A 14,714-nucleotide genomic window follows, 5' to 3' on the forward strand; every position below is an offset into this window, starting at 1 on the left:
CGGCCCATGTCAAGAACACTAAAGACCACACCCTTGAGAGTTGGATAGACAATGGCCTGACACGGTCGCCCGTGTCAGGCCTGCGGATTTGAAAAATATTGAAAAAACTTGGACTTTGTGTGGGCCCCACCCATCATTAAAACCCAATACCTATTCATTACACCCACTTAACTCTTCCCAAAAATCTGATGTGATTCACTTTCCACTCATTATCTCTCACTAATCTCATCTTCTCCATCATCTCTCTCTAAAAAAACCTTTACCTTCCATTAACACCCCACCAAAAAGATTCCTCCTTTACCACCACAACAAACCTAAATCACAAACTCCCTTCACGAATCCTTCTCCATTTTTCGCCCTTATCACACCCATGGTGTCCGTTTTCTCTAATTCCAATTTCGAATTTATCTTCCTTTTTGTAGGTAGAAAAATGCCCCCAAGAAGGATTGTTCAAGGGAAGCAATAAATGATCGAGACCTCGAGGCCACGGAAAAGGAGCAACCATAGTCTGAACCCACACAACATTGTCTTCGATAATCCGAAGCAGGAGAAACGGTATGCCATTCATAGAAAGCGAAAGCTAACCCCCACCAGGTATATGTGAAAACAGACCCTTCATGATTTAGGCCTAAAAGTTGAAGTTGAGAGGATGTTCTATTTGTTGGGTATGTTGGAATTCATGAGCCACGAAGTGCCGACCTATGAGCGCATCATGCTCGAATTTTTTAGCACACTCGAATTCCAACTAGAGAAGCGGTGGATTAACATGATGAGGTACTATTATGGTACTCTCTGATTCTTCCTTTTTAATAATTATCATGAGCTTTCTGTTGAGAAGTTCGTTGGTATTCTCCGACTCCAACTGTACAGACCTAGTGCGATCCCTGACGGGTTTTCTCCACAAGATTTTTGGACTACCATTACTTGGAGGACTGATTACATCTCAAAAGGTGAAAAATCCTCCGGCATCCAGAACCAGTGCTTCCGCTATGCCCCAAAAGGTCTGACGTACACTCTGTTTGGACGGGGTGATAGTATGGGTGTGATAACTTAGCTAGAGTTGTTCTTCCTGGACTCGATAGCACAAAATCAGGCCATCAATATTGCTGCCTTTGCAGCTGATTACTTGGGAGAGTTGGCCGGGAAGATTCCGATGGTATTTCTGTTGGGGGCATGATTACCCAAATTGCTGAACATTTTAGGTATCATGCAGTTTTGCTTGAAGACTCTCCGGTGGCAGGTAAGACAAAAATTGATATGGCAGCTCTCATCCGAAAAGGTATGATTTATGTTGCACATGATTACTACTCTGTTCTTATCTATAAAAGGTTTATCATTGCACTTCCTAATCCTAACAGAGTAAGTATTACTGATTGTGTTAATTGTTTGTATGTGAGTGATGACCCTGATACAAAGGAAGGCTACGATGCTGAAAATATGGTTGCAGGTGAGCAGGTTGCAGGGAATAAATGAATGAAGGAGAGCAGCATCAGGGGCCGCTTGTACCCCTGCCCCAAGATCCATTCCATCAGGGCACTAGGTCATCATCCATGAATCACAAATAGTGGGCATGGGTATGAGTCGAGCTCGATGACCTTAGGACCGAGCAATCAAGACAAGGTATAGAGAAGGCTCGACAAGGGGCGGTTTTGGATTAGATGAACCTGATGATGCGACAGTTGATGTTGCACTTTCCGCCCCGGCCTCCTCAGTAGGGCACTGTGACTCACCCTCCTTCTATCTTGTTCTAAAACATTTAGGTCAATGTTTAGTTCAACTGTGGGGGAGGTTTTATTATGCTTTTTGTTTTATGTTTTTTATTTTATTTTATTATTTCCCATTTTTTACTGTTTTACATTTGGTTTGTTTTTACTGTTAGATATCATTTCCTACATGTATTTCAGGTTATTGGTGTTATTGTTAGATTAAGTGATGACCATTAGTGGTAGTGGATGAAATGAGCACTGCACTTACTATTTCTTGTTGTGAAGGATCTTCCTAAAAAGTTTATATTGCTGAAGAAAAGATCGGACGCAACTTCTTAAGCTCAACTAACGTAGGTTCCATGTGCATGCCGAGTTGAGTAAGAAGTCGCACCATACTAGAAGTACTGGGGATTCTGTCAAGCTTTACCTAACATGGTGAGTGCATAAAAAGCCAAACACATTTATCATCATGAGCGAGATTCAGGTATGTCTTTATCACTCTGAGTGTGCGTAAGTTCTCTTGGAATATCAATGCATATATACACACACTGAGGCACGTTGTTTAAATAATAGCCATGAGCCTTTCTAGCCATCCCTTTAATATTATCCCATGTTAAACCTGTTTGAGCATGTACCCTTTGTTTGTTTATCTAACCACATGAATGTAACCCGCGACCCAAACACTTTCTTACCCTGTTCAGAGTCAATGTTATGTCTTTAAGTTGCGTTAAATTCTAAGTTTGGGGTAACCCCATAAGTATCTGAAAGTAAGGTAAGTGCGGGAAAAAAATTAAGAAACACAACCATCGAAACAAAAAAGAAAACAAAAGAAAAAAAATTCTTCGATGGTATGAGAAAAGCACTCGCCGAATGAGAAATACTCAGTTGAAAAAAAAAAGAAGAGAAAATCAAAGAAAAAAAAGAGAACTAAGCAATACAAACTGAAAAAGAAAATAATTGGAAATGAGATGTAGAACAAACACAGTGATAAGAATAATGACATTGACTCTGAACCCAAACCACTTGTTTTACCTTTTGTTTGTATTTACCCCACCGTAACCCAAGCCCCGTTACAACCCAAAAGACCTCAAAAAGTGTGTGTTGTGTGTAGTTGATACGAAAGGAGAAGCTATTCAAATTTATGAGTTAATATTGCATATTCTGAAATGTGAGTGTAAACACTTTAACCCGAAGAGACTTGGTGAGAGTGTGATATAAGCTAACAGGTGAAGAGGTACGTCAATATGGATGTGCAGCGGAAAAATCATTAGGAAAAGCAGGGACTATGAAAAGGAGAATGAAGGTGTTAGAGAAATATCTCAGTAGTATTGTGGTCAGAATTCAATTTTGGGAAGTGACACACTTTGTCGTGTAGAACATTACTTGAGGACAAACAATGAGCTAAGTTTGGGGTTGTGATCGGTCACCATTTTCATTATGTTTTCATTACTTATTCAACAAGAATCCAAGGATTATGGAATACTTTGTGCGTACTATGATACCCTTTAAGTTAGTTTTCATTTTCGTAAGTTATTTAAGCATTTTATGATTTTTTTGTTTTATTTTGTGTTTTCGGGATTTTATGCTTTGACTGTCTGTGTTTATGCCCTCCAGATCCATGTAGAAGATCCAACAGACTCAATGCAAGAAAGTGGAAGGGTCTTGCATTCAAGGAAATGAGATTTTTCAATATAGGAGGCCTGACATGGCACCCGTGTCACTAGACACGGTCCGTGTCAGGAGGCAGGAAAATTAAGAACAAGAAATAACCGAGACAAGGGCCTGACATGGCCATCCATGTCAGCTGACATGGCCCGTGTCAAGTCACCTGGGACGTGTCAAGAGAGATGGATAAGGCAGAGAGCTGACATGGCCACCCGTGCCAGCTGATACGGGCTGTGTCAGCCCAGACACAAACTCTTCCAGTTTTTGGGCTTTTCGCTATTTTAGGCTAGTTTCTATGAGAGAAGAAGACACTTTGGAAATGGGAGAACATAGAGCATAGAGAATTGTCAGACAATCGAGAATTATAGAGACCAAGGATTTCGGAGAGCAGAAGATTTTCATGAGCGGAAGCAATTGAAGATCCAAGTTATCTAATTACTTGTAATGTGTATTTTTCATCTTGAATCTATTTTAAACAATATGAGTAGCTAAACCCCCAAATGCTAGGAGGTGTCCCTGATTTAGATCTTTAATGGCTTTGAGTTTACGACTGCATTGATAATATTGTTTTTACGATAATCTTTTGATGTGTTTAATGCTTTCTCTTTCAAACCAATCGAGATTGTTGTATGGTTATCAATTAGGCTGGACCGTCATTGGTAAGGTTTTCATAAGATTACTCTGCAGTAGATATCACCTAGGACTAGGGATACCCTGTATGAACCACAACATTCTTTATATAATAAGGCTTAATTTCACTGATAATTTCCTATGGACATAGAAATTAGGGTTGAATGATTAAAGGTTTTCTCACCAAGGGCTTGGGAGACAATACCCTTGAGAACTGGTAGTAATTGATATTTGTTGATGCAATAGTGACTCAGAAATGTTACAGGGGAAAATTATACACCTTCCCTGTCATTGTTCCTCTTCCCTTGCAAACCCTTATTTTACAGTATTATTTTATTTGCATTTACTTTATAAGTTTGAATTCAAAAACCCCAACACTAGTTTTTGTTTAATTGAATGATGATTTGAACTCTATATTCACTTGCAACCCTTGAGATCGACATTTGGGGAATTTCCCCTTTATTACTATAAAAGGCAAAATAGTACACTTGTTATTTTTCATATCAAATGGTATAATAAATATTTCCATAGAAGAATTATATGCTGAATTCATAATACATTTCAAGAGGGCGTGTGCTACATATCCACATTTCCTGAAATATGTTGAGGGAACTATTTTATACTAGGTCAAAGAGGACATTGTTTGTGTAACACCCCGGTTTTTGATTTATTGAAATTATATAATTTATTAACGTTTTTGTGTATTTATTTGATTATGTGGTTAATATTAATTAAATAAATAAGGATAGTGGGTGGGTGTGACATTGAGGTGCGAGTGTGGAGAGTAATTAGAGGCTAGTAGAGTTTGAGTAAATTATTAGTGTTGTTTTAATAATTAAAATAGTAATATTTATTAGATTTGTTTAATTTAATAGAAAATAGTGAGTTTGAGGCCAAAATATGATTTATGAAGAATAGAAGAGTTGGGCCAGAATTAGAATTTTAATATTAGTTACCATAATGATATGAATTAGAGCATAACCTAGTTTTTATGGAGTTTTGTCAGTATGCATAATCAGAATTTGGAGAATAGATAGGAGACTAGAGAAGGTGCAAGAGAAAGCTTAGAACTTGGAGAAATTTAGATAATCAAAATCAGAATTTTTGCACGGTTGCTAGGATAATCAGGTAAGGGAAAGAACTATCTCAATAATGGGTATATGCATGAGGGGTAAAATTGAGAAGTCCTTAACCTCCAATATGGCTTTGGGATTTTTATATAATTTTGTTATTTTTAATTGATTTGATGTATGTGATGGTGATTGGTGATGAAATTCGTATGCTATGATGTGTGACAAATTCTTTTTTGAGGAGTTAACATGTATTTACCATTGTTGTTATTTTGAAGATTTTGTAAATAATATGATTTTATGAAAACCATGAATTAAAAGTGTTAATTTGATACAAGTGATGTTATTGCTGAATATATAATATATAGGTAATATTTTGTGGTCGATTTTGTATGTCTGGGATGAGAAATAGGAGTTCTGCAGTGAACTCCATTAAAGAAGACAAAATTCTACAGGTTTCAGGATGCTGACGGGCGTCACGCTGGTGACAGGTAACCCGTCATGCTGCCCAAGCTTGTCTTCAAGCCGGTCGTCACATGAGTGATGTTCTATAGGGTTGAGGTCAGTGACAGGTATCACGATCATGACGGGTAACCCATCATGAGTCTGCAATAAGCAGATGTTTGTTTTGATGATGTTAAATTGCAGATTTTGATTCTTACGACTTTTGTGGATGTTTGGAGTACTGTTATGCTCAGTTAATTATGTTTAAATGATGTGTTAGAATGACTCACTACTACAGAAAACACATATAATGACGGTTACAGAACACATATAATGATGATTTCGCGTTCGTTGTTAGGTAGTGTGTGATTGTATGTATGTTGGTTTCCATAACATGTGGGTGACCGTGGTTATAAGTTAGGTAGTGCGCTACTTATAGCAACGGGTAAAGAAAATAACCGCTGTGAAATCATTTATAGGTCATGGGTTCAAATCTCTACAACAAAATTCGTGCGTTTTATTGTTTTGATAGCGCTCTACTTATAACAACGCTTGAATTAAAAACTATTGTGATATTATTTGTTTTTTAAATATATATTTTTCAATTTTACAGTATTCTCAAATTTTTAACCTGAATATTTTTGAGTCATATCAGACCAATAGCATCAATGCACCCATTTGTGAATTGAATTGGATCAAACATTATATTACATCAATGACACAATTCCATTAGAAACCAAAAATTGTATATTACATCAAAACCAAAATGGCACAAAACAACTTACAATGTACACATCATTACATCAAATAATACTATTTTGTTGTCTTGACTTTAAACACGTATAATTTCAAATAATAGTAGTTGTTAGAAAATAATATCATTTGAAATTATTATATACAATAAATTACGAATGAAGAATATAAAATAATTACTTGTTAATTTTCCTGTATGCCTTCTTGATGATCGTTACGAATAACATGTACATCATCTCTATCGACTTATTCATATGAAGCAGGCACTTGTGTTGCATAAGAAGGAGTGGAAGGAATATCAAAACTTTCATCACTGCTATGAGACATGTGTTTTCCTTTGAGAACAATTGACCATCTCCTTGATAATTCTACAGGTGTCACATAAAAACTTATTTTGCTTGAGTAGCCATGATGAATGGTTCGATGTTATAAGTTGTCATACCAAGGTCAATCCGTATGAATTCTAACTCATCAGTTTGTACATCATTGTTATTGGGAACCCACTTGCATTTAAATAAATGAGCTTTAAAAATAACATAATCAATCTCCAAAATATCCTCAATGCTACCATAAAATGTGGTGGTTGCCAAAATAGGATTCTTATCTTTCAAACTAGAGAAATACATGGATTCAGCCTCAACCATAACCCTACTATTTTGCATTGTACTACGATCATCTTTTGCTTTTGCATAAAAGGAATAATTAGAAATGTCGTATGTTGTCCAAGTTATCAAAGTAAATTTTGGCATGTACGACAACCATTTATTTGTCTCAGATGCACCATCATCATTAGAAATCCTCTTATTAAACCAAGTTACGAATTCCTTGTTATGTCGTGTCAACAACCACTTGCCATTCATTCGAGATATTTTTTCTTTATAACTGTTTTATGATTAGCTATGTAAGGTTCAACTACATTAAGATTATTCAATATATAGAAATGTGCTTCAAGTACTACCATAATCCAATGATACCATAAAATGTGGTGGTTGCCAAAATAGGATTCTTATCTTTCGAACTAGAGAAATACACGGGTTTAGCCTCAACCATAACCCTACTATTTTGCATTGTACTACAATCATCTTTTGCTTTTGCATAAAAGGAATAATTAGAAATGTTGTATGTTGTCTGAGTTATCAAAGTAAATTTTGGCATGTACGACAACCATTTATTTGTCTCGGATGCACCATCATTATTAGAAATCCTCTTATTAAACCAACTTATGAATTCCTTGTTATGCCGTGTCAACAACCACTTGTCATTCATTCGGGATATTTTTTCTTTATAATTGTTTTGTGATTAGCGATGTAAGGTTCAACTATACTAAGATTATTCAATATATAGAAATGTGTTTCAAGTACTACATCCTGATCCTTTGACTTAATATTTAAACATCCTCATTAAAAGCCTTCAGCAATCTATGATAAGGATGACTGGGTTTTATAAATTTTCGATACTCAATGTAAACAGTACTTTTTTCAAACTCAAGTTGGTGAAAACATGTATTATATTCACATATAGGACACGCTTTATGTCCTTTGACACTATATCCATCCAAATTACCATATGCAAGAAAGTGGTTGATTGTGGAAAATAACGTTGCATGCATCTCAAAATTTTCAACATAATATGCATCATCAATGTCAACACCTTTATCACACAAAATATTTAAATCCTCAATTAATGGACTTAGATAAACATCTATGTCGTTTCCAGGTTGTCTTGGTCCAGAAATCATCATACTTAACACCATATGCTTGCGCTTCATGCTCAACCAAGAAGATAGGTTGTAAATCGTGAGAAGAACAGGACACGAAGAATGGTTAGCACTCAGATTTCCAAAGAGGTTCATTCCATTTGTGGCAAGCCCAAGCTTAAGGTTTCTTGGCTCAAGGCCAAAATCCAGAAACAATGAATCAATTTTCTTCTATTGCAAAGAATCAGCTACATGGCGAATATTTCTGCCACATTTTATTTCATCTGCATGCCATCTAATATTTTTTGCATCATTCTCATTAGCAAAAAGTATCTTTAAAATTGAAATTATTGGCAAGTACCATAACACTTTAGCAGGAGGACACTTCTTACTAACATTGTCATTGTCATCACCATTGTCGTTCTTCAACTTGTAGCGCGACTCACCATATTTTGGACATTGATCCAAATTTTCATATTCTTTCTTGTATAATATGCAATCATTAGGGTATGCATGTATTTTTACATACTCCAAACTCATTGGACACAATATCTTTTTGGCCTCATAATAACGATCCAACAACATGTTATCTTACGGTAGCATTTGTTTCAAAAAATCAAGCACTTATGTGAAACTTTTATCCGACCACCCACCTTTTGCGTTCAAATTAAACAATTTTAACAATGCAGACAATCGTGTAAAACTGGTGCACCCCTTATATAAAGGCACATCTTTTTCTCTATATAAAATAGCGTAACTATGGCCTTTCATATAAGATGATTATCCAATATCGCAGATCATATCTTCTAGTCAATCATCCATATCTTCATCCTCTTCATCCATTTGTGACATCGCATTTTGATTATTGCTAGTGGAAAATATGTAACATATCCATGGGAGGGTACGTGATTTATATCGTTGTTCCGATTCATGTGGATATGTGACGTATCCTAGCGACTTTAATGAAGAATATGTGATTTATCACAATATTTAACTCAAGGATATTCGATGATTCCCGATGCTCCTAGTAGAGCAATATATGATCTATTATGATATTCTCAATGATGGACATGTGATTTATTCATGCGAGGATATGTGATTTATCTTGGTAATCTGGTCATACGAATATGTGATTTATTCATTGATTCAGTCATATGTCATATGATTTGACCTAGTACCCATAACAAAAATATGTCGTCTATCATAGTGAGTCAGTAAAGGGAATATGATTTGTTCGGGTCTAGCCAATAGAGGAATATGTGATTTATTATGATACTCTGGTTTGTGGGTATCGTGATTTATCATGTAATCATGTCAAGTTCATAAGTACTAGATTGTTGATATTAGGATCTGGATGAAAGATGACCTTGAAGGGATATGAGATTTTCCTATTAGTTGATTTTGGGACATGAGAGAATACCATGATGGGTAGTGATAGATTATATGGTTTAGTTCAGGAATCCACTGAGATTAATATCACACCCCACATTATTATATTATTTTTTTTCTTCAGATGGGAAGGTGCATGGGTTAGATTTGCAGCAAGAGACTTTACATTGAAGATCTGTTGGATCGTATTTCTGTTGCAATTAAGATTTATGTATGAAAGACGACGTATCTATTAGACTTGTTGTATTGAAAAAAAATTAGTCCGGTTCCATACTATGATTTCTAATTTAGAGTCTGTTTGTTTTAGCTTTTTATTAAAATGATTTTTCTAATGTATACCATGGATCACACTCAGAAGACATTCTACAATTTAAAATATTCTAGAGATGCATCTCCATTTATTTTACGGAAATACATCTTCGTAACTTATCATAATAGAATTGTTCATGATATGTTTTGTTTATGTTTGCTCATATGAAGATTTAAATCATACAAGTGATATGCAAAAAATGACATGCATAAGTACAGATGGTCCAAAAATGTCATATATAAATAAAAGGCATATAAATGTCAAAAAAGTTGAGAACGACGATAAAGTAGAATGATGTCAAAATAAAATACAATCCGTAGTAGTACTATTATTAATATATACTAATGCACTATTATGTATGTATGACTACGTCGCATTTGCCTCCTCGACCATCAATCCTCCAATCCTCTGGAGTTGTCTTCGGTAGATCAATGCCCCCTGTGCCTCCGTCATGATGGCATCTAGGACCTACCTCACATCAGACCCATCAGGAAAGATACCTCTGTCAATGCTTGCCTTCATAATCTCCATAAGACGGTGACATCTAAGCGAGACATCCTCAACATAATCTAATTGTGTCTGGTCGTCCTCTAGTATCTCCTAATGACCTGGCCTAGATGGGACTCCTGAAGCAACATGCACCATGTACGGATGTGACATCCTGAAAAACCATATGATATACCCTTCGACCTAGCTCCAGTCATTCACGACTATGATACTATGTGCCTCCTATGGTACCAGATGACTTTCATAATCACCAAACATGTCATCTACCTGTATATGTGTCAAAGCAGGAGGAACAGAGATAACATGGTGTCTAGGAATGGTCTGAGTGTAGCCAAACTGCCACATGACACACTCAGGCAGATGAGGAGCAGTGAGACATAATATGCAGGCCAACCATCTAGAGTATATCATTATCTCGTCAAATGGTTGCATCTGACTGTGATCGACATAGCTGTTGAAGTGTATTTCCCCGATAACCAAATAGTAAAGATACATTTTGAAAGGCTCAATGGTTTGGTTCCTTATAAGCAGGGAAAAAGCAGTAGCATGCGACATATCCTCGGTGTAAATCTCAACACTCGCCCTATCGGAGATGCGCGGGAAATGCTGGAGGATCCAAGCCTGAAATGAAAAGTTTGGGTGACACGAATAAATCAATAATGATTTTGCAAAGATTAAATGAAAATGACAAAGAAACATTAAAATACCAATAATTATTACTGTCAATAGTGTGATGATGCTTGTGGCCTGCTTCATATTCAATATACAACTCTCTCTCAACTTTGACTACATGTACACCAAATAAGTGGGGCCCCAACTGTACTCGTGGATCCGCTCAAAATCGAGGAAGTACCATAGATAGACGACATCTGTATAAGTGGCACTCATGTCCAAAAAAATGACAGTGCCAACCAAATATAGCAGGTATGCTCTCATAGCATGCGCTATGTTGAGCCTCACCTGCTCATCATCACTTGTGGCCTGATATGCTCTATGTAGCTCATCTGTATATATCTTCTTCAGGTATTCATACCTAGCATGAGCACCCCTAATCCTATCCAACTTCTCATTCTCCTCCCCTGGGTTAGCCCTTAGATAGTCTACCATCTTCTGATATGTCTCGTCTTTGGTAAACCTCCCATGATCTAGGAGTCTCCCCCCAATAGGAAGATGTTACAAATACGATACATCATCGAGTGTGATAGTCATCTCACCAAGCGGGAGATGAAATGATGAGATCTCTGAGTGCCATCTATCCACGGATGCATTAAGCATCCTATGGTTTACCGTAGTATAACCGGTCATGCACAACTCCTTCAGGCCAAATAAGGACAAAACCCACTAAAATCAATCATCATTCGGATAAGGCAAGCCAATAATCTTTCGCATGTTGTTAATAAACTTCTGCGGATCATGCTTATAAAAAAAAGCAATGTCAGACATTTGTCAATTAAAATTAACGTAAATAAAAAAAGAATGAATTGAACTAATGCTACCTCTCCTTCCCATATATGTCTGGCAATATGGTCTAGGTACAAAGGCAGTAATGACAAATCAAAAAGGCCTCCTCCAAATGCCTCTGACTCAGCATCCGCAACCACTAGAGGTGGCACTGGATCAACAACATCAGGAGTAAGAGATGGCACAAACTCAAAAGCATATACATTAGGAGGAGGCACTGGTGAATCGGGTACATGGTGCATGTGGAAGAATGGAGGGAGTGATGCGTCAGATGGTAAATCGCGTCTCCAAAGGGAAGAAGAAGATTAAGTGACATAAGGGGTAGCACGGGCCCCATAAGTAGATGGTTCTGCATGACCAGAGGGACTAGGAGCCTCTAAAACCTGTTGACTTTTCTTCCGCTGCACTGATGTGTGTTGAGCAACCCTTTCGTGCCTCAGTCTATCGTATCTATCATCCATTTTTCATGCATATCCGGAATATTTAACGTTTTACTGAGCTTTTTGGTCAAAGATATTATTGATTTTTGAACATAATTTAGTAAGTCACTAAATGAAAATTAAATTGAATTTTTCCTTAGCATTTGACTGAATTTATTAAAGGTGAACAATCTGGGATCTTTGAATTTAGTTAAATATTGATATTTTTTCACCAATCAAACAATATAATTTTATAATTCCACTTGATTTTATTTTAAAATAAATTAAAATTTTAAACCAATTTTAAATTAATAAATGGGAAAATAGAATATGTATCGTCAATATGGTATAATTATACAATATCAATCAGTGACGTGTATTACATCAAATCACATTTAAATTTTAAATAATTTTAATGATATGACAATTTTAATTTTTTATTAGATGATAATTTAAAACTATTTTACACTGATAATGCATATTACTTAAATTCAAAATGAATTATTTTATTTTTAACTCATTTTTTACAAATTTAAATTTTGACAAGTTACACTAAATAACTCAAATTTATCAATAGATTAAATCTATTAAAAATGAAAATAAATTTTTGGTACTATGAATATTTTTTTGTAAGAGATATTAGAATCAACAAAATTTGATGTATTTGATTTTTTTTATTGTATTTGGTTTAATATATGAACGAAATACAATAATTTTTGTTGACTCAATTAACTTTTAAAAAAGGATAGGAGAAATTATATTTTGTTAAAATTGAATGAATTTATTATTATTATTTACCAAATTAATGCATTAATTTATCATTAAAAATTAAAATTAAGAAAAATGAAATAATAAACTATTTCTTTTTGACTGAAAGAAACTATTAAGATTTATTTCCATAACTATTCTCATTTGTCTCAATAAATAGTCCCTAGGTGTTTGATGATTTTCATTGAAAACTGAAAACTGAAGGTATCCGTATCATGGCAATCCGTATCAATCGTATGTATCTTTTCATTGTAATTGTGTGCATCGTTTCCGTTTTGACTCAAGGTATCCTTAAATTTACATGTTATTTTTCTACGTGAGTTTAATTTAAATTTTGATGTAAAATAATTGATCGTATAATTGTATCTCTATCAAAGTATATAAACAATAACTCTGGTATTAATTTTTATATATTTGTAGGCACATATAAAGTGATTGGAACAAAAGAAAGATTAAATGACGCTCCTTCGCCACAAGACTGTGAGAAACGACCTGATTTGTGTCCAGATCATCCTCAAGAGTGTATTAAGAGTTGTGCACAAAAGGGTATCACTTTCGGTAGCGCTTGTGAAGGAGCCCTATGTTGCTGCGGAATATAACATATATGGCTTTGTACAAATTTATGTACACATACTATCGTATGGCTGCTATCAAATGAAAAAATAAATACATAAATTTCAGTTTATAAAATGCATCGTCCAACCCCAAGTTTAAAATTATTCATTTTGTTTCTCCATCAAAAGAAGACATCCAATTATAAGGTGTTCATTGATGTGAGTTAACCTGCAAGTTTATTGATTCAAATTGAACAAACTCATAAATGATTTAAACTCGCTCATTTACGGGTATGTCCAACTCAATTCACAATAATCAGTACTAATCACAATTTTTCCAAAAAAAATATATCTATTTAACATCAACACTATTACTACTAGACCATGAACTTAAATAATTCTAAGATTAAATCTTGTATCTGATTTCATTTTATATCATTTTCACGTTATATATTTTATTATATATTTTATTAAAATAAGGTGTTTTGTGAAATTGTCTACTAATATTAAGTGGATGAATTTTATGGACATTATATAATGTGTTTCATACAAGTTGAGTGTTACAAATGAGTGTAATTTTATCGAATCGTGTTATTATTTTTTTATAATTGAAAAAAAAAATATTTTTTACTTGAAACTCAACTCACAAACTCAACCTAACCCAACTCATAAATGAACAGATCGATTTTGTTTAGTTTGATTTTGAAATTTTGGGTTGGACGATGAACTTTACTCACTAAAGTTTGAACGGATTGGATAATGGATTAGAACAAACAAAGTTCAATCCAACCCGTATTCATCACTATCCAACACTAATGAAGGTTGACTCAGTTGGTAAGGAGAATCACATACTAAGAGATTGTGAGTTTAACCTCTACAAGCAATGTAAAATATCATTGGTGAGTAATATGTAACTCATCACTAGGATGTGTTTTTGATATTTGAGGTAGTACATTATTTTATGATTGAAATGTTCAGAAAAATTCGATTAATCTTTAAAAATGGTGGTTTTGATTTTGCGCATCTCGATAAATGATGTCCACTAAGCAAAAAGAGGAGTTTCTAAGTGTTTCATAGAAATGAAGTGCAAATAAAACTTAATCGGAGTGTAGAAAAGCAACAAAATTTGGCACAAGGCCTAAAATGCACCAAGGAGGTTAACTGATGTAAGTCCATTCGATTGACACCTTAAGAAAATTAATTGGAAGAGCTTGACACACAGATTTTCAAACCGAATCCAAGCTAAATGCATGCTGCAAGCTAATCAAATCCCATAATTGATAATGAACATTCAAAATCAAGAAAGACCCGATTAATCAATTCATTAGGGTCGTTAACCAAT

At 34.9% G+C, this 14,714-nt stretch overlaps 1 long non-coding RNA gene across 1 annotated transcript; it reads left to right on the forward strand.

Annotated features, from left to right (window-relative positions):
- Window positions 1-12,975: 12,975 nt before the first annotated feature.
- Window positions 12,976-13,508, forward strand: LOC127083016 (uncharacterized). Its single transcript, XR_007788282.1, has 2 exons — window positions 12,976-13,103; window positions 13,239-13,508. It is a non-coding gene; the product is annotated as an uncharacterized LOC127083016 (long non-coding RNA).
- The last annotated feature ends 1,206 nt before the right edge of the window (window positions 13,509-14,714 follow it).

Source organism: Lathyrus oleraceus, chromosome 5, assembly GCF_024323335.1.
Source record: "Lathyrus oleraceus cultivar Zhongwan6 chromosome 5, CAAS_Psat_ZW6_1.0, whole genome shotgun sequence".
NCBI classification, from domain to species: Eukaryota; Viridiplantae; Streptophyta; class Magnoliopsida; order Fabales; family Fabaceae; genus Lathyrus; species Lathyrus oleraceus.